At 42.0% G+C, this 21,934-nt stretch overlaps 1 protein-coding gene across 2 annotated transcripts in view; it reads left to right on the forward strand.

Moving 5' to 3' along the window:
• The window catches only part of PLXNA2 (plexin A2), a 350,823-nt gene that overhangs the window by 177,991 nt on the left and 150,898 nt on the right, over positions 1–21,934 (forward strand). The gene's annotated exons all lie outside the window — the stretch shown is intronic.

Consider the following 21,934-nt stretch of genomic DNA (forward strand, 5'->3'; position numbering starts at 1 on the left):
CATCTTGATCACCTCACTCACCCAGTACTCAAGCATTGACCCTCTCCAAATATGCACACATGTTTGCACATAATATTCATACCTGTAAACACATATGTATACATGCACTCTATATTCATGCAGCCCTACATATATACCAATAGTGAACATATATAGAAGCATCTTCTCATGCATACATACATAGTCCCATGAATACATTGTATATGCATAGATATATTACACATATACATTCACATACACATGCCGGTATATGCATTTACATGAACAGTCTTACATCTATTCAATTATGGTATTGATGTATGTTTTGTTCATGTATATTAGTATGCTACACATGATATATTGACACATGTGCTCAGGTCTTACAAGAAATACAATCGCAGTGATCCCCATACACACTTATGTGTGTGTAGATGAGGATGTCCATTGACAACACGTATGCATGCATTTCTTTGCATTGATGTTCACATAGGCATATTCACAAACATTCCAAAAGAAAGCATTCAGGTGGTCACTAAATAACACTATTGATGCTCTGTCCCTGCGCGCCCTGCCATGATAATGCATCACCCGCGGTGCATAGTGCGACGGAGCCAGAATACGCTCAGGTGGTTAAAAGTCCAGGTCTAATTAGAGTTCCAGGGAATCAAGCCATTGTATTATTAATGATTCTCCGGCAATGTTCTGATTAAAACAGCAATTTTAATAAGCACGGCTCAATGCTAAGTGTTCACTGAGCACCTAATTACATCAGTTATAACTCTAAAATTATTTAAAATCCCCCCCTTTTTTTTTCACCAGGCCCTGCATGCACCAAGTAAAACAGAGACTCAGAAAGAACTGGATGATTATTTGCTCTAATTAATTTCCTACACACCTGTTTATTAAAAAAAAAAAACACTTTTATTCTCCCCTCACACCACATACACACACACACAGAGATGCATACATGCACATACATACCTTTTGTGGTATCCTGACTTTGATGACATCAAGTATAGGAAGCAGTAGAGTGAGGGCAGATGAAGATTTGTTGTTGGGGACAAATTGTCCCAGGAAGGTCATAGAGTTTGCTCTTTCAGTCCCTGGAACTGGGTGGGAGATAGGACTCCTTCTACCCAGCACCCCAATATCAGGGACCTAAGAGCTAGAAGGGTCCTCGTAGCCCATGAAGTCCAACCTCCTCATTTTATAGATGATGAAACGAGGTTCAGAGAAATTACTTGCCCATATCACATGGAAATGGAATTTCAAGCCTTGCCCTTTGACTTCCCTTACCATGGCTCTTCCAATGTGTTGAGTTGTCTCACTATTATGAAATAGGTTCTTCTGTGACAGCTTTCTCTGAAGGGCAGAGGTAAATTGATGTGGCGTTTGCCACACCTGCAGTCCTGAAACTCTTTTGGTCCGTGGACCATTGTGGCAAACCTCAGAAAGCATCCACCCCCACCCATTACTTCATCAACACAAAATAAAACCACCAGGAATCCTAGGAAGAAGGGCATTGCTTTTGATGATGCCTTCACAAGTTTTTGTCTTTATTATCTTTAGCATCATTCATGTTGTGAACAAATTATTAGGTTACATTGGTAATAGTTAAAAAACAACCTACTAGCTGTCTGTCATCTGTCCTAAGTCCTTGGCTGTGGAATCATTTCTATCCTGGTCAACAAGACAATGAGATCCAGGAAACATTTCACCAGAGGACAGGGCTCTCAATCCAAAAGTTCTTCCTTGGTGCTTAGCACCAAGCATGGGTTTTCTTTAGAGTTGTTATTAGCCCAAGTCTGGAGTTGAACGTAAGAGGAAAATGATAGCATGCCAAATACCACTGCACAAAGTTGTTGCTTTTTTTCAGAAGAAATTACAAATGCACATACACTTATACGCCATCACATTTTGTCTCTCTGTCTCCTTTTCTGCTTGTCTCTGTATCTCTGCTTCTGTCTCTACCAGTCACTCACTGTCTCTATCTCTGTCTCGTTTTGTTACTCTTTTTCTCTATCTTTATCTATCTTTGTTGCTGTCTCTGCCTCTGTCCATTCTGTCTCTCTGTCTGCATCTCTGTCTCTCTCTGTGTCTTTCTGTGTCTACCTGTCACTCTCTCTGTCTCTTTATCTCTCTTTTTGGTACTCTTTCTCTCTATCTTTATATGTCTTTGTTACTCTCTCTGTCTCTGTCCCATTCTTTTTCTCTCTGTCTGTGTCTTTCTCTGTCTGCATTTGTTTCTGTGTCTGTCTCTGTGTCTGTCTCTTGTCTCTCATAAACACACAGAATATCTTGTGTTAGGAAATGGAGAGCTATAGGAAACTCCCCTAATGGGAGTTCCCCTACAGAGAAATATCAGGGGAGGATATTTTCAGAGCAGCTAAGGGTTTAGCAGTCAGAAAAAGAAGAAACCTCCAGTGCTTAGAAAGAGAAGACTGAGGGGCAGCTGGAGGGAGAGGACCCCTCTGCAGAGTCAGTCTTTTCGAAAATCCCATTTTACGACATGAGGTTCTGGTGTCTCTTCATTAGACAGAAATTCCACCCTCCCTCCAGGTCCCACACACCTTGGACCAGAAGACACAGGCTTCTCCAGGCTCTGAGGCCTCTCTTTGTTGGGACAGACATTGGCTAGGGCTGATGGCATAACTCAACGTCAGGTCTATAAGCATAGTCTGAGAGAACTTCAGTGGGAGAAGGCCCAGAGACTCTTGGCCCTAGTCAGTTCTGTTTCTGCTGAGGGTCCTCTACAGGCATTGGAACTCCCCATGGCATGATGAGTTTCAGGATGGAGGAAGCAAGACTTAGGTCTTCTACACCCCACATCCATTAATGTCTCTTTAAGGCTCTTGGACACTTAGACATAGTGGCAATCTTTTTACCCAGAGGTCAATGGATTCTTTCTTAGGAAAGGAAGAACCTGGGAGAGGAAGAGGACCACAGAGCAGAGACTGGGTGGTGCTATTCCCAGAAGTCCTTGCTATATTCTCTGCATAGTAGCTTGGGAAACCCACCAACTCAAGGGAAGCTCTCCCAGTCCCCGGAGTGATGCCTAAAGCTATCACGTCATAGGACATCATACTCCTTCCAGATCCTTGATGTTCTGCATATGTTATAGTGCTAGTAATAACAAGAATCATAGCTTGAATTTATATAGTGCTTCAAAGTTTGCAAAGCTTTTTTACATACATGACAAGCATTATCTCATTTGATACTCAAAAATTACTCTGTGAGGTATGTGCTATTGATAGCACCATTTTATAGATGAAGAAACAGAGGCTCAGAGGGGTTAAATCATTTGCCAAAGACAACGATGCTCCTCTCCCAGGTCCTCAGTCAGCCTCTACCCCTACTCGTCCATTATTGAGCTATACTTGAGCACATTTGCCTCTCATACTTTGTTAGGAAGATTAGATGAACCGAAGCTCTGGACAGCTCTCCAATTAGCTAGTCCAAATAGTAGAGAGTAGTCCATGTATTTTCTACCCAACTTGGGGGGGAGGGGTTCAGTTTTCAGACTAGCAAGATAATTTTAAGCCCCAGGAGAGTATATGGAAGTGGGGTACCTGTTTATGTCAGGATTATTCTCTTATGTTATGCATTCTCTTTCCATTCAAGAACTTTCTCCACTGCCCTGGCATAGGAGAAACTAAATCACCCCCTATAGATAAGTTTTATGGGCTTCTGTGACCATATATATTCACAAGAGGAATAGCAGAGAATGGCTGTCCCTGCTATTTCATGGGACGCAGCAGGTTCTCCCATCTCCAAATCCTTCCGAGCCCCCATCTCCAGTCCCATTTGCTCTTCCTGAGTAATTTCATTGTTGTCATGGAGACAACACAGTATCAGCATCTCTGCTCTTTTTGTCTGTTTACCCTTCCAAAAAGCACATCTATGCAGAGTCCTACTGCCACATGAAAAGGGTTGTGGGGAGACAAACCGTACCTTCTCTTCTCGGAAAGCAAATGGAGGTACATTTGGAAGACCTACTTTGCGCAGTTAGCCTTCTTATCCTGGGGGACCCAAATCTTTTTATACCATTTCCTTATTTTTCTTTTTCCTGCCTCCTTAAAGTAATGCTCTTAATTTGGTATCTTTCAACTGAGAAGACTAAATCTCAGCCTCTCTTCCAAAGGGGGTGGTAGATATTTCATTAGTTAATTCATATCCATATGCTTCTTCTAAGGAATACAAAACATTTTCCCACTTAAATAAAAATACCCTGATGTGGTTTATGGCATGCTGGATTCAGTCAGCAAGATCTGGGTTCGAGTCCTGCCCCTCAGACTTACTAGCAGCATGACTGTGGACAAATCACTTAATCTCTCTGAGCCTCCATTTCTTTATCTGTAAAATGATAATAATAGTACCTAGTTCACAGGGTCATTGTGAGGTCCCAGTGACATGATTTAGAGAAAGCACGTAGTAAACCTTAAAGCTTCTAGAAATGTGATTTATTTTCATTAGTGTTCAGTGATTTGCTCAAGGTCATAGTACATATTAGTGGCAATCAAGATTAAACCGTGGGCATCCTGTTTCCATTAAATTATATTATAGCATGTCTCCCCCAACCCTTCATTGCCACCTTTAGGGAGGCATGCACACATTCAGAATGAAAGTTGGATTCTGGGAAGGTCATTGCTCTGACCCTCATCCAAAGGTGGCATCTCCCCAGGTTAGAAACAGCAGCTTCTTTTCCACCTCTCCCCTCTTTGTTTCCCCAGGGACCTCATGCTGAGTTTTTATGAATGAAGGGGGAAAACCTCATTGAAAAGTTCATCAACTTTGGGTTTCTCCTCTCCAAGTGATAGATAGCTTTAATTACACAGAATTACTCAGCAACTCAGCTCTGCTCCCCTAAGTCATTAAAAATAGATTTTCTCTTTGAACTCCACTCTACCCCTCTGGTCTCCAGGTAGTCCATAGTTCTTAGGGGACAGCCTCAGGGTCACCTCCTGGTCCCCAAGGTTGGCTGTGGTGTTAGTAGCAATCGCAGACTCCAGAAACTTTAGCTTTTGGGGGTGTAGGAGGGAGTTGTTCCTTCTCCTCTTAACAGGGTTGCTCACTTTGTTTTCATAGCTCAAGGGGCTATAGGGGCTGTGCTAGTGTTTACAATAAGGATTTAAGGGGATTTGGACAAGTTACTATTGATTTTTAAAGGAATAAATCCAACCCTAGGAAAAAACAATAATGAGTCTTTCACATTAATTACAGGGAAATGGGTTCCTGCTTAGGAGTGTAAAAATCCAAGAACAAGAAATGGTTCGAAGGTATCCAACACAAGGGGGGCAGGATGGCCCATACCCTAAAGAAAGGACCCCTTTTTGCGCTCCTCTAAAAGGCAAGGGAGCTTTGACACTGGTGGGTGACTGCCTTTTCTTCGATGACACATTATGGAAAACATGGAGTCAAGACTGACTTGGTCTGTCTCCCATTGCCAGACCCTTTAGAGAAGAATTTCTTCACCTTTTTAGGTATTATAAACCCCACTGACAGTCTGGTGAAATCTATGAACTCCTCAGAATAATGTTTTTAGATAATTGAAGGATACACTAAATTTTAGTCAGAGATTAGTAAATGTTAAGATGTAAAAATTCAAGGACTCCTTGAAATTTATCCACCAGACTCATCCAAGAGTTAAGAACCCCTGATCTAGAAGGATCCCAAAAAGAAATCCAGTAGACTAAAAAGAAATCCAAATGTGAAGGAGTAAAAATTTTATATTTTTACTTTGTAAAGACCTGTCATTTAAGTGGTATAGGGACTTACCATGATGGAGTAGAAAGAAGACAAGGGTTTGGATTCAGAACAGCTGGGTTCCAATCTCAGCTCTGACATTTGCTATCTGTGTAAAAAATTGGGCAAGTCACTGTCTGGGCCCCAGTTACATCATCTGTAAAATGAGGGGTCTTAAACTAGAGGACTTCCCTGCTCTACTCTAAATCTGAAATCCTGGTGAGGAAACTTCCACTACCAATGATAACAAGGCAACTGTTTTACATTTTTAGTCAATGAGTGACCTGAGATACTGTGGAGTACAGTGACTTGTGTGGTCACACAGCTAGTATGTGCCAGAAATGACCTGAGGTCCACTTTCTGTCTACTACATCATGCTGCCTCTCCATAGTAACCAACATTTATATTGTTCCAGGAGTCTTAACAAACTTAAAACATCTACTTGCCTCACACTCAGCAGCCTCAATCTTTGAGTGCTAACTTTCACCTTCTTCTGTCAACTCTTTATTTTTCACCATTTCCAGAGATCTCATTATTAGGATGCAAAAACAGATGAGAAAGACTAAGAGACACTTTGTGGACTGAGAATGTATTTCTGGTATTTCCGAGGTGGTGTCTGCAAGGATGGCTGATGCCTCAGCTTGACACAGCTAGCATCTAGCTTCATGTTATATCAGTAGAAGTGCATTGACTGTCTGTCACTTAAGCCAGTTGCAGAGAGTTCTCTCCTCAGCCTGATTTCTCTGCTTGGTAGGCCTGAGGCCCACTGAGCTGCCCTCAGTGACCATCTGAGTCTCTTTGCCATGCCTGTGGCTACATGACATTTGAAAAGCATTTCCTTGACTCAGAGCAGGTCACAGTCAAGACCCTGGTCTCCTATCAGCTCACAGGGAGGATTTTTCTCTACAGAATCCAGTGAATTGTACTTAAGGGATAACCATAGGAACACAGATTTAGAACCTTCAAAGCAATCTAGACCAACCTCCTAATGTTATAGATGAAGAAACAAAGGCCCAAAGGGATGAAATTGCATGCCTAAATTCATACATAAATAACAGATTTGGGATTTAAGCCCAGATTTTTCCAACTATAAGTCCAGTTTTTTCCACTGTACAATACTGGTCCATCCCCAGGATGGGGATAGAAAAATGGCAGGTTTAGGCACTTTACTATAGCCCTCAGTAAGCCAGGGAAGAAATGTGGAGCCAAGAGCAGTCCTCTAAAGCACATGTTTTCCCTGGAGACTTCCCATGTCGAGGAAGAAAAAGGAGTTCAAAACCAATTAGAAAGTCTTCCCTTAACCTCTGAGGGACATGGACTTATGGAATGTCCACCTTGGCTCCAGTGCCTGGGACTATTGAAATGAGGGCTAAGGCCCAAGCTTGGCTTCCCCTAATGCCATCTGCTCACATTCCTCTGTTTGGGGATTTTTTCTTTTCCGCTAAGGACTATAAACCTCAGCTAACCTCAGATTCCTGATACAGAGGAAACAGAGAGAATCTTTTGACTCAGGTCTCTCTCATAAGCCAATCTTGCCCACTCATCCCACTGGGGTCAAAATTTGAGCCACCTGAGATGAAATATGGTGATTCCACCAATTAATCCATTAATAAACTTTTTCTAAGCCTGTTCTCAGGAGATTAGTTAAAAAAAAAAAAAGCATTGATCTAGAAGTCAGAGAGACCTGGGTTTTGGACCCATCTCCTCCTCTTATTAATCATGTGGTATTAAACAAGTCATTTTTCTTTCCTGAGCCTCATCTGTAAAATGGAAATAATCACTCCTGCATGATCACTCAAATTTATTGTGAAGGTTGAAGAAGGCAAAATCTATGAGAGTGCCTCATTAACTGTAATTATTAGTTAACAATTATTAACTAACATTAAAAAAGCAAATAATATATAACATAAAGTCATTAATGTAAAACATAACTGTATAATATAAATATTTAAATAATAATTAAACAATATAGTATAAATGTAAGTTATAAGAAAAGGCAAGATGGTATCATGGATATAAAGCTAACCAAGGACCAGGAAGACCTGGGTTAATGATCCATCTCTGATGTGCAGTGTCTGTGTTAGCCAGGGCAAGTCGTTTAATCTCTATTTACCTCAGTTTCCTCCACTGTAAAATGGGGATAATAATAGCACCTATCCAATAGGGTTGTTGTGAGGATCGAATATGCTAATATTTGTAAAGTGTTTAGCACATAGTAGGCTCTATATAAATGCTAGTTATTATTATTTATTGTTATTATTGTGTATTATAGCCCCTTACCATAGGTCTCCCCTGAGGCTCTGTCCTAGGCCTCCTTCTCTTTGTGCTCTATAATGGATCACTGGGTGATCTGATCTCACCACTCCCATGGGTTCCATTACCACCTCTGTGCAGATGACTTACAGATCCATACATCTAGCCCAGTCTCTTTCCCAAGTTACAGTCTGTCTCCACCTCCAATTAACTCTTAGACATCTTGAATGGGATGCCTCACAGGCATCTCAAACTCAACTTGTCCAAATCTGAACTTCTTGCTTTTTTCCCTCTGAACCCTGCCCCCTTCTCAACTTCCTTATGACTGTAGAGTCCCCGCCATCCTCCCAGGCATCCACAAACAATTTAGGTATCAGTTTCAGGTCTTCACCCTCCCTCCTCTCACATAATTCAGTCCATTGCCAAATCTTGTTATTTTTGCCTCCATAATATCTCTCATATTTACCCTCTTCTGTTCACTCATACAGTTACAACCCTATTTCAGGCCTTCATCATTTCTTACCTCATTTGCAGGAATAGCCTAGTCTCTCTATCTTGAGGGAAGGTAAAAGAATAAGTATTTATATAGTTCCTGCTATGTGCCAGGCACTACACTGAGCGTTTTTTTTTTTCTTACAAATAACTCATTTGATCCTCATAATAACCTGCATTGTAGGTACTATTATATGAACCCTGGCCAGTAGGTGGTACAGTAGAGAGAGTGCTAGGTCTAGAGTCAGGAAGACCTGAGTTCAAATTTAGCCTCAGATATATTAACTGGGTAACTCTGGGCAAGTCACTTAACCTCTGCTTGCCTCGGTTTCTTCAACTATAAATGGGGATAATAATAGCCCCTACCAGCAGGGCTATACACCCTACTCCCCTCAACATACTCAATGAACCAACTACACTGGCCTACTTGGAGTTCTTCACGATGCCTCATCTCCTATCTCTCCATGCCTTTGTGTTGACAGTTCTGCAAACTTCCCATACCTATTTAATTCTGCCTCCTTACCTATACCTCTTAGTTTTCTGGATTATTGGATTATTTCAAGACAGTTAAATCTCACTGTCGACTGTAGAGTTTTCCAGGTCTCTTCATCTACTAATGCCTTCCCTTTAGAGATTGACTTCTATTCACTTTGTATATCTTTTCAGGGGCAGGGAACTTGAGTCCTCCAGACTGCAAGTAGCCCTCTAGGTCCTCCAGGGTGGATTGTTGACTGAATCCAAACTTCACAGAATAAATCCCTTTAATAAAAGGTTTGTTCGGTAAAACTTAGACTCAGTCAAAAGGCTGCACCCAAGGACCTAGAAGGTTACATGCGCCTTGAGGCCACAGGTTCCCCCCTCCTGATAGTTGTTTATATGTTGTCTCCCCGACTAGACAGTATGTTCCCTAAGGGCAGGGATTGTGGCTACTTTTTGTTTTTTTGAGCACCTGACACATAGTGAGTGCTTCATAAATGTTTGTTAACAGACCAGAAGGAAGCTCTATAACAGTGTGAAGTCCTTTCACCCAGGGACCTGGGCCAAGGAGCTTGGCAGGGAACTCGGCACATGAATTGTGTATTTCTAATCTTGGTCACGAAAGCACCTCTTGTCCCATCTGTCTGAAGCATCAGAGGCAATGAGGTTATAGATTGAAGTGGTACCAGCACCAAGGGGAACTGGCCAATGAGACAAAAGCCTCCCTCAGGCTTTCTGTTGCTGTCTAAAGCTTCCTGTCAAAATCTTCCCCTTCACTCAGAAATTGTGCTGTTTTAAAAGACCAATGTCTGCGCCTTGGGTCTTGGAATCAGCTTTCTGAGGCCCCAACTCTAGCAGACAGAGCCGCTGCAGTCCTGGGAAATTTGCCTTTTGCCACAGGACTTAGCCTTCATTACATCCTAAGCCTGGGCTGATCTCTCCACCCCATCTGAGGCTCTGAGCCTCTTGGACCTTCCTCTTTGGCTAGCAGCGTTCAGACATCTTCCGCATCCAAACTTTAATGTAAAGAGCCTCCTTCTCTTCTGATGCTGCTGCTGCTGCCTGTTGCCAGAATTCACCTCTCTGTTTAGCATTCCAAGCCTTATGTCTCCACTCTCCAGGCCAAGGAGCATATTTTCTAGGGTTTATTTTCACAAAAGGACAGAAAATATAGAAATTTATAAATAATAAACTGGAGGAAGAGAATAAGAATGACATACAAAAGGAATCTATCTCATCCTAGGCTGGGTGGCCCTATGCTTCCTACGCTGTTCTGACTATTCTGCCTAAGCCTCTAGTGATTCTAGGCTGAGAAGATCCAGGCACCTCATGACTCCCCCATAAGATGGCCTATTCTGCCTCAGAGCAGTCCCTTGTTGATTCACCTTCCTGGGCCTGATGAATAGGTAGATCTCTCTTTAAAATTGCTTTTCTCCTCTTCCCTTCCTCCTTCCTCTCAGCGATTCAGAAAACTCCCCTCTTAAAGGATAGGTTTTTGGTGTTCTTCCTATTTTATTAAAGAATCACTTAGTTAACCAGGTAGTTCCTTCCTTCATCCCAACCCCAAATAAGGAAATGCATCTGGCACCCTGCTCCCATTACCTCAATATCAGAATAATTCAACTCAACACTTAGCTCATCCCCACCACCACCGTCCCCTCCATTCCCAGAAGAAAGCCCTTTCCAGGGTCTAGCACAGTGCCCTGTACACTGTAAGGGCTTAATAAATGTTTGTCAGATTGAACTATGACTCCTTTTAGAAGCCTTGGCCTCTGCCGGCTTCCGATCAGATTGCATTTGACTCTGAGACTGTCTCCTGGGGAAGGATGTCAGAAAGGGTATTTGGTGAGAGCGAAAATTTTGAACATTTTTATAGCTAGTGCAAGTCAAACCCAGTCTCTGACCCTGCCATGGATTTGGCATTCCCTTTGAATGAGTCATTTCCTCTCCATAAGACGTTTATTACACAGGCCATCATGATGCCCAAACTCTGTCCAGAATTCAAGCCTCTATCTCCTAGCACTATTTGCGTCTCAAAGGTCTCAAAATTATAGGATTGTTTACTTAGAGCCAGAAGGACCCTTAGAAATTATCCAGTCCAGTTCCCTGATCTTACACGTGAGGAGTGGGATTCACCCAAAGTTTTGAATAACTGAGCTGAGCAGAGCTGAAATGTGATACTTGAAAGCAGCATCAGGGCCAGTCAGAACCAGCCTTGCCCATAGGCAGCCATCTATGTTGAAGGATTTCAGGGGCAGCAGATTTGGCTTCCCCCCCTCCCAGAATATCCAACTAATGCTTGAAGTCTTCTTATTAGAGTTTCAACCCTTCAGATTCAAGCTCTGATTCCTTTGAAAATGTACTGTTGTGGTGGTCCTTCATTCAAAGAGGACCAAGATGACATTACTATATCAGAGTCAAGGTACAGTATATCCAGCTGTGGCTGATCAGATCAATATGAGTGGGAAAGCCATACCACCATTCATAGTCTGTATGAACATTTGGAATGAGGATGTGGCTAAATTTGCACATCTCATGTTTCTTTTAAGCTACTGCAATTCCGCTTTGCTCATAGAGCACCATGCCTTCTTTGATACAGGTATGCCATACCTGGCAGTCCCATATCAGTGTCTCCCATGTCTCCCAATCAATTCCAAGGTTCTTCAGAGAAACCTTGAGAGTGTCCTTGCATCATTTCTTCTGACCTCCATGTGAGCACTTGCCTTGTGTGAGGTATAAACGTTTTGCCTTGTGTGGGGTGGTCCTCCCCACATGGGGTGACTTGGCTAAACTGCAGCTGAGTGGATATGGACCTTTTGGGTTATTAGAATGTAAATACTCCCTGGAGTAACTTTTAAGGTTAATGGTCAACTTAAAGTGTTTTTTTTGGAATGATAGAAATAGAGAAAGGAAAAAGATAAGTAGATAGATAAGTGATAGATAGATGGATAGATATATGGATGATAGATATAGAAAACTAATTTCTCCTTTATTGTATGACAGGCGCTGTACTAAAGGTAAGAGGTACAAATAAAAGGAATACAAACAGCCACTTCACATTCTAATAGGAGAAGAAAAAAAGTAGATGGAAGGGGAAGAAGGAAGGGGAAGAGACCACAGACCTTGTGGGGCCATGGTGAGGACACAGCCTGGGAGTGAGGCAGAGGCCTAGGCCTCCAGTTAGAGTCAGTCAGACACTAAAATGAACTTATCACTGAAAAGATAATAGAATCACAATGATCATCACTTTAGTTAACTTTACAGTTGGGAAAAAACACATCCTATACGTTATCCCATTTGATCCTCATGACAACCCAGTGAAGTTGGTACTACAGGTATCATTGTGCCCATTTTACAGATGAGGAAACAAGTAGAATGTAAGCTCTCTGAGGGCAGGGACCAGCTGACTTGTACCTATATTTTTGCATCACTAGCACCTAACTCAGTACCTGGCATAGAGAAGGTATGAATTTAATAAAGCCTTGTTGATTGATTAAATGAAACTGAAAAAGGTTCAGCGACTTAGAAGGATCACACAGCTAGTTAATACCTGACGTAGAATTTGAGCCTATTAGGTCTTCTAGCCCTCTGTCCATTACAAGAATCCCAACCATCCACTCGTTGTTCTTGTTCAGCCATTTTAGTCATGTCTGACTCTTCATGACCCAGTTTGGGGCTTTCTTGGTGGAAATACTGGAGTGATTTGTCATTTCCTTCTCCAGCTCATTTTTCAGATGAGGAAACTGAGGCAAACAGGGTAAGGTGACTTGCCCAGGGTCACATAGCTAGGAAGTGTCTGAGGTCAGATTTGAACTCAGGAAGAGAAGTCTTCCTGACTCTGGGCCCAGCCCTCTATCCACTGTGCCACCTAGCTGCCCCAACTATCCACTGCCCTGATTTTTTAGAACCCAGATTATAGACTAACATAATGCTTGTGCCAAAAAGGATCTTTCAAAGACCTTGTTCTACTTTGATCTTTGCCAGTGAAGGAAATTGAGGATCAGATAAGGGAAATGATAAATATTCATTGAGCTGAGTTGCCCAAGTTCACATATCAAGTAACTGGGGAAAGGAGGGTCAGTAAACTGGAATTTATTAAGGGCCTACTTTGTACCAGGCATTGTACAAAGCACCAGGGATTCACGGAAAGGCAAGAGACAATCCCTATCCCCAAGGAACTCACATTCTAATGGGGGAGACAATAGGCAATTCTGTACAGGCAAGATAAAGTGGGGGTGATCTCAGAGGGAAGGCACTAAGATTAAGGTGGCCCATTAGCTGAGACTTAAAATTACTTAGTATAGACCGCTAGGTGGTGTAGTGGATAGAGTGCTGGACCTGGTGTCAGGAGGACCTGAGTTCAAATGCGGCCTCAGACACTTACTGGTTGTGTAACACCGAGCAAGTCGCTTAACCCTGTTTGCCTCAGTTTCCCCATCTGTCAAATAAGCTGGAGAAGGAAATGTCAAATCATTCCAGTATCTTTGCCAAGAATGCCCCCAAATGGGGTCACAAAGAGTCAGACATGACTAAACAACAACAACAAAAAATCATTCAGAAGATAGAGATGATGAGGGAAAGAGCTCCAGCCAGTGAAAGTTCTAGGAGTCCAGAGACAGAGTATTCTGTTCAAGACGCAACCAAGGATCATGTCCCAGGATCACAGAGTATGTGGACAAAAGAAGGTACTGAGTACCCAAGATGGGCTTCCAAGCCAACGGGATCATAAAAAGGACCAGAAAAAGATTTGGGGAGAGAAAAATGGCTAACTCAGCCTACTTACCAATTTTGCCTCAGAGGAATACAAACATCTGCCTCCCAACACTCATAGTCACTTGGTCTTTCCCAATTTCCCCTTTCCCCAGTTCCCTGGAGCAAGAAATAGGAGCTTGTTGATCAGGCCAACTGTAAGCTCAGATACATACCGGCTGTGCCAATCCGTGACATGCCTCACTGTTCACTCTGTGATACCTCCAGGAGGCAGGGGATGAGCGTGGGGGCAGGTGCACCATCTGGCAAGGCTGAGGAATGGATTCCTGTACAGCGGAAGGATTAAGTTCTTAATGGCTCAGGGCTCTGAAAGGCCTGGGGAAGTCCTCTCTTTCCCTTCACAAACTCCAAGAATTTGAGAGTAGGAAAGGGCCCTCCGTGATCCCTAATCCAACCCATGCACTCAAAGGAATTGCTCCTACAGCTTCTCTGACGCACATAGGGGATGGGGCACCGGAATTGGGGTCAGGAAGACCTGGGTTCAATTACTGCCTCAGATATCTACTCACTGCGTGACTCTGGGAAACTCACTTAACTTATCTTCAAATTTCTTCATCTGTAAAATAAGGACATTGGGCTCTATGGCCACTGTTTATGATGTCAGTCTACGATCCATTGATTCCAAGAAGTCCTGAAACCTCAATTTGAAAACTGCTTGAGGCAGCCCGATTCTACTGGATGGCATAGTTTGTATTGTTAGAAAGTTGTTTTTCCCCCCTGCCTCAAGCCTGAATCTGCCTTTTTCTGACTTCCACCCACTGCTTCTAGCTCTGCCCTCTGGGGCTAAACAAAGCGAATTTAATCCCTCTTCCACTTGGCAGCGTCTTCCTTGCCTCTCTTTTTCTTTTCCTTGCCTCACCCAGTACCCAGGCTAGGCAATGTCTAGAGCCAACCACAGGTCATATAGGGACATCATCAGGACACTTGCAATTCTGGCACATGTTGAAATAGCGGTAGACTTCTGAAAGCTAGTGTGTGGTGCTATGTCTCTGTTGCGGGCTAAGTTCCTTCATGGTCAAAGACCCTCTGAATCTCTCTGCTACCATCTAGTGACTCCTCTGACTGTCCAAGCCCAGGTACAAATTGTGGTTGTTCAGTCGCATATGACTCCTAGTGACCTCATGGACCATAGCATGCCAATGATGTCCCCTTTCTTGACAAAGATACTAGAGTGCTTTGCCATTTTCTTCTCCCATGATTAAGGAAAATCAAACAGAGTTTAAGTGACTTGCTCAGGGTCACACAGCTAGTACAAGTCCGAAGCCTAGTACTTAAGCCACCTAAGCTGCCTCCTCATGTACAAATACAGATGCTGTAATCCCTGCGTTCTGTTCTCTGAAGTCTGCCTACACAGATCAGCTGCCCCAGCACAGAAATAAGGACTCATGTATTAGATTGCAGCTCCAAGGGTCTAACTATGCTATGTGTCTAGCTGATGTGCCTACCTATTAGAGTGGGGGTGTGGATTTTTTTTTGAGTCATAGATCCTTTTGACACTAAGGTGACACCTTTAGATCCCTTCTCAGAACACTGATTTTAAATATATAATACAAAGGAAACAGTTGTACTGAAGTATAGTTATAAAAATGTTTTTAATTCATAGACTCCAGATGAAGAGTAATAGTGCATCGCACCTGGAGTTCTTAGGATCTTAGATTTAGAACTTAAAAGGTCTTTATTGTTGTTCACTCTTCCATGCTATCTCAGTGTGGTGCTCAGAGAGATGCTCTCAAAGGTCCCTTCCAGCTCCACATCTCTGGTCATGCTATCCTTGATCAATGTAGACCCAAGGAATTGAAAGGAGGGGAGATATCTGTTCTTCCTAAAAATGCCTTGGACTTTTCATTGAGTCCCAGCAATCAACTATCCAAAAGTCTCTTTAACTATGCAAGGCCTAGCACCCAGTGGACACCCTAAGGGTTCTGGGTGAATAATCAGGGAGGGAGGTAAAAAACACATTCTTTTCCTTTCTGCACCTCTACCAAAGTCTTTCTACACAATCATTAACCCAGTTGAATTCAAAACAAAATAGGCACTGGAGACCTAGACCTCTGAGGCCACCAGAGCCACAAAAGCAGCCAGAGTCACCTTTAATTAAGAGTATTTCTTAAGTAAATGACTTAATAGAACAGTTATAGTCATCGGAGATTTAATTACAAAACATAAGATCATGCAGAAAAGAATGCACGGGGTTCAGAGTAGAATTCAGCCAAAAGAGGGAGTGTAACACACCCCTGGGGGTCAGGATGTGGGCATTCCTTCCTAGACCTAGAACCCTTTATATAATTCCCAAACCTGTGCCCATTTCCATCACCCTCACACCCCAATACTGGAGGAGCTAGGAGAACCTGGGGCATAATTAAAATGAAATAATAATAAACAAACACTAATTAGAGTGTCATACATTATTCCATTAAACCCTGAATCAGCTCTGACACAACACCTCCTCACAATGGAGAACTTTCCAGGAGAAAACTAATGAGGAGTGTGAACTAGCTGATCTCTAAAATAATAATAACAGGTAGCATTTATGTACCCACTTTGAGATTTGTAAAGCACTTTGCAAATATTATCTCCTCACAACAACCCAGGACAGTAGGTTATTATTATTTCCATTTTTTTTTTATAGATGAAGAAGCTGATTAAAACAGGGGTTAAGTGACTTGCCCAGCGTCCCATTTCTTGTCAGTGTGAAGACAGGATTTGAACTCCTATCATCTTGACTATGTCAAACATTCTATCCCCTGTACCATCTGTCTGCCCCAGATCTCGATTTTACCTCTAAATTCTAAGGTCTTATGATCTTTTTCTCCCTCCAGATCTGCAGGTAGGGCTTCTCCTTTTCCCTCTTCCCCCAAATCCGGGACAAAAGACAGATGCCCTAAGGAAGCCTCAAGTAGGCATTGGCACGACTATGAGCCCTGGCAATTCAAAGTTACTCTGGCCCTAACTCCAGAGATAGGAATCTGCCCCACAGACTCTTAAACAATAGGTCAAGTTCCCATGGGTTTTAAAGTACTGACCTGAAGTACTTTTCAGCCCTTTTGGAAGTCAGTGTTTAACTGTCATAGTGTCATGAGGTGGACATTCATTAGAATCATTTCTCTTAGCCGGACTAAGTAAGGTTTCTAGGACTGGGTGAAGCACTGCCAGGAATGACTGATATCCAGGGAGACTCAGTTTTCCTTGATGGCCAAATCCCTTTTCAAATTCATTTCTCTTTCACATACTGTATGTAATCTATTGATTGTTCCCTGAGGCCAACATGGCAGCTCCTGCCTTTGGATTCAGTCCTTCTTCATCTCTAGTTCTGAGAATCTTTCTTTTCCTTCAAGTCTCAAACTCCCTGTCATCACCTCTCTGAAACCTTTCCCCTAGCCCTCAAAGGAAAGCGTTTTCTGCCCCCTCAGATTTTCCAAAATACTTTATTCAGATTCTCCTCTTTGCCTCCCATTCTGTACTAACCTAGAATATATTTGTTGGCATACATGTCTCATCCCCTGGTAAATTCTTTGAGGGAAGGGACTGCGGCATTTTTCATCTTTGTATCCCAAGAACTTAACCTAATGGCTTGTACAGCCATTTCACTTATGTCCAACTCTTCATGACTCCATCTGGGATTTTCTTGGGAAAAATACTTGAAGGGTTCACTGTTTCCTTCTCCAGCTCATTCTACAGATGAGGAAACTGAGGCAAACAGTGTTAAGTGACCAGGAAGTATCTGAGGCCAGATTTGAACTCAGAAAGGTGAGTCTTCCTGACTCCAGGCCCAGCATTTCTATCTGCTGCGCCACCTAGCTGCCCTTACCCATAGTAGGTACATAATAAATGTTTGAATTGTATTGAATTTCTAATAGCTGAAATCAGAAGCCTTCAGAGCCTAGGTGCTTTGTAGACCTTAGTAAGATCAACTCTATAAAGTGTTTTCAAGGTTGCAAAATGTTTTCTCACAACCCTATAATGTAGAGAATGCAACTATTGTTATCCCCATTTATACATGTGGAAACTGAGGCTCAGAGAGGTTAAACAATTTGCCTGAATCAAAGCTTGGACTTGAACTAAGGTCTTCTAGCTCTAAGATCAGTGTGTTTTCTGTTACACCATACCTAGAAAAGCAATGTACTTTGTATTTGTCAAAATACAATGTTTCTTCCCCATAGTAAAGGGAGAAACATCTTTGGGTATACATCAATCCAACTTTTAAGTTTCCTCACTATAACCAATAGATTGTCTTTTTTGCACTTTGCTCTTCCAACTATTTTTTAAAAAATAAAAGATGGAGGGCCCAGGAAACAAGAAAAATAATTGTGCTATTGGTTTCATGTTTAGAGAGGAAGAGGGTTCTCACTATCTCCTTAGCACTTGGCTTGAAAGTGGGCTTTGTTGCTGGAGACACTGCTCCCTTTCAGGGGCTTATTTCCCAGCTGCTGAGAGCCGGGCTGTGTTTTGACGGACGGGGTGAATGCAATGCAGACAGTTGTTTTAATTTCCAGCCAGATGCAGACATCACTCAACAAGGAGTCCGAAACCTAAGAAAGGGAGGCTGGGCACTGGGCTGCTGCCATCCCTGCCTAGAGTGGAGGGCTGGCCTGAGGGGGCTGGGCGGAAGGAGACCAGGCGGTCAGGGTAACGGATATCCTATTGTAGGGTACAGAGTGAAGACAGGACCCGGAAGAGAAACTAAAGAAAAATCCCAGCATGTACTTGTCATAAGGCTTCTCTTTGGGGGCAAGGGTAAGAATAGGAGGGGGAGAGAAGTAATGTTGAAACACAGAAAACAAAAATATGGATGAGTACAAGAAAGGGCTTTGGTAAATCCATGTTGGTAAAAGAACCATAGAATTTTTGGAAGGGATAGGGTCGGCCAGCCCAACTTACCAACTAGAGGCAAGAGGCCTCTCTCTCAGTAGTGGGAAAAGAGCTAGACTTTAAATCACAACTGGGCTTAATTACAGTTCCATTACTAACTCTGTAACATAAACAAATTATTCTCCTTCTTTGGATCTCAACTACCTCATCTGTAAAATGGATTTAATACTATTTGGATTAGTTATATCATGGGTTATTGTGAGGTCTAAGTTTTGCATACCCACGAGGCACAACTCTATTTAAAGCAAGGTTTCTTTTTTTTTAAAGTTAATTTATTTATTTTTTAGTTTTCATCATTCACTTCCATAAGTTTTAAATTTTCTCTCCCTCCCTTCCCCCACTCCCCAAGATGGCAAGCAGTCTTATATAGGTTCTACATATTAAAGCAGGGCTTCTTAATCTCAAGGGTCCTGCAAGCCTTTTCTTTTTCTAAGATCACGATAACTATGAAACAACATGATTGGTTTCCTTTGTAATCCTATATATTTTTTATGCATCTAAAAATAGTATTCCAAAGAGTCCCTAGTCTTTATCAGACTGCCAAAAGGGTCTTTTATGACACCAAAAAGATTTTTTTCTTGTTCAGTATCCAATTCTTCATGACCCCATGTGGCATTTTCTTGGCTGAGATACTAGAGTGGTTTGCCATTTCCTTCTCTAGCTCATTTTACAGATGAAGAAAGTGAAGCAAACAAGGATAAGTGACTTTCCCAGGGTCACATAGCTAGAAAGTGTTTGAAGTTGGATTTGAATTCATGAAAAGGAAATTCCCTGACTCCATACCCAGTGTTCTAGTCACTGCACCACCTAAATATCCCAGTTGGAAAGGTTAAAAACCTCTGATTTATAGCAAACCTATTTTGTAGAGCAATGGTCTTCAAATGAGGACTTAAAGTAGTAAGCAACCAACCTGGGGGGGTTGGGGTGGGGGGGTGGGAAGATGAGTCTCATCACAGCCCTCCCATTGGTGTGTCTCCAGCATAACCATACCTACTCTTATCCTTCCAGTCTTCCCTTGGCTACGAAAGAGGGCAACCTCCCTCCTCCTTTCTGATCCCAGCTAAACCCCTGAGGGAAATTATTAGCTAACCCACTATGAGATCACCTACAGCAGCCATTGGGAAAATTCCCACATACATTCCTAGAAAAGCTATCCCCTGTACCCCCAACTCATCTCTGGGCTGCAGCAAGAGCGCCTCAGAAGGCTGGCTCTGAAGCAGTGATCATAGAAGTCCTGCTTTCCCTATTTTCGTTTTGCATGGATAGAGCTAGTCAAACCAAGGCATGAAGGGGCTGCAGTTAGGAACAAAGATTTCATCCATTATTTTTCCCACTCCTCTTCCACAACGGCCTGTTACCATTAGAGGGACTTCAAGTCATTCAAGTACATAACCTGGAGTCATCTCCAATTCATTCTCCCACACCCTGCATATCCAGTCAATTCTTTCAATATCTAGCATCTGTTTCTTTATCAGTACTCACACAGCTACTACCCTAGCAGGTCTTTATCATCCTCTTGCAATGACCTCCCAATGGGTTTTCCTGCCTCAAGTTTCCCCTCACTCCAATCTATCCTCCATATAGGTGTATTTTCCTAAAATACAGGTCCGATTGTATCACTCTCTCTGCTTAATAAACTCCTGTGGCTCCCTATTGATTCCAGGATCAGGTGACACAGAAAGCTAGACTTGGAGTGAGGAAGACCTGAGTTCATACTGTCTCAGATACTTACTAGAGAAATTTGGTTAGGTTGCAGCGGTCAGAGATGTATTCAGATATGAAAGTGTCATAAAAACATTTTTAATTAAATAATTTCTAAGACAAGTGCCAACCCCTCTACCCTGAACCAAAAAAAAGTTTATTAATATTTTTATTTGTCAATAAGCCATAGCGTACTGTTACCGCCCATTGAGCTTATGGTCCACTCAAATCCCCAGATCTTTTTTCTCATGAACTTCTATCAAGCTGTACTTTATGTAACTGATTTTTTCAAATCATAAATATAGATCTACATATTTTTCCATGTTAAATATCATCTTATTAGTTATTAGTAACTCACATATACTTTAAGTTTTGAAAATACTTTCCTTACAATAGTATCTACACCTGTTCTTTGAAGACACTGTCATAAAGGAGAGGGCTCATAATTACCCAGTGTACTCTCTCAGTGTCTCTTTGTGCCCAATCAGGTATATAACATTGCACTGGAGAGACCACACATCTAACCTGATAGATGGCTTATTACTTCTACTAGGCATATAGCTCAGACATATCAAAGAAAGAGGAAAAAGACTCATGGATAGAAATATTTATAGCAGCTCTTTCTATTATAGCAAAGAACTAGAAACAAAGGGAGGGGAAGGGTGACCAACAAATTGGAGAATGGCTCAACAAATTATTTTTTATGAATGTATTGGAATATTAATATGCTATAAAAATAACAAAAAGGATAGTTTAAAAAAAACCTGAGCACACTTGTATGGACTGGTGCAAAGTGAAGTGAGCAGCTCTGGAGAACAATTCATGCAGTAGAACATGGGAAGACTTGAGAACTCTAATCAATGCAGTGACCAACTGGGATTTCCGAGGATTGGTGATGAAGCAGGTTACCCATTTCCTGGCAGAGAGGTGATGGACTCAGGGTGCAGACTGAGACACACTTTTTTTTGGACAGGGTCAATGTGGGGGTGTATTTTGTTTGACTATGCATGTGTTTCAAGCTTTGAATTTTTTTTTCTATTTCAATGGGAACAGAGGGAACAGGAGCTAGAGGGCATCCAGCAGCACAGTTATTCTCCTATCCCATAAAAAAAGGAAAAAAAAGAAGGGTTACTGAAGTATTTTTTTAATGCGCGGAAGAGAATAGAGGGAAAGAAACAAAGACAAGAAGGATAGTTATGAAAATCTCAGGTCAAATTTATTAAAGGAAAGGACAAGCTACAAATAGTTGAGATTTGCCTGGGCTGCCCAATTTTCTATTCTACTTTGTGTATAAAAAGAAATTCTCTTTTTATTTGGGGTTTATTAAGTCCACAATGAAATAATAATAAAACAGAAAAAAATCTCACTACCTCTTTTCCCTCACCCCAAACCAAAGGATTTGTTACCTGAGCTCACATATTTCTTTGGTTTGTTATGTGGAGTGCAGATAGATTAGAGGCTAAGCCCTAACATGAGAAGTAAAAATGGACCAGTCTGCAAAATATTTGCCTCAACCTACCACCCCACTTACCTTTGCTTCCAAGTAGATAGCCTGGGGGGAAAGAATAATAAGTGTCACTCTTACGATGACCCCTAACACTTGCCTGACACTTCTTTGTTGCCACATTCTTTGGTTAATAGATGAAGTGAG

This window comes from Notamacropus eugenii, chromosome 2, assembly GCF_028372415.1.
Source record: "Notamacropus eugenii isolate mMacEug1 chromosome 2, mMacEug1.pri_v2, whole genome shotgun sequence".
In the NCBI taxonomy this organism is placed as follows: Eukaryota; Metazoa; Chordata; class Mammalia; order Diprotodontia; family Macropodidae; genus Notamacropus; species Notamacropus eugenii.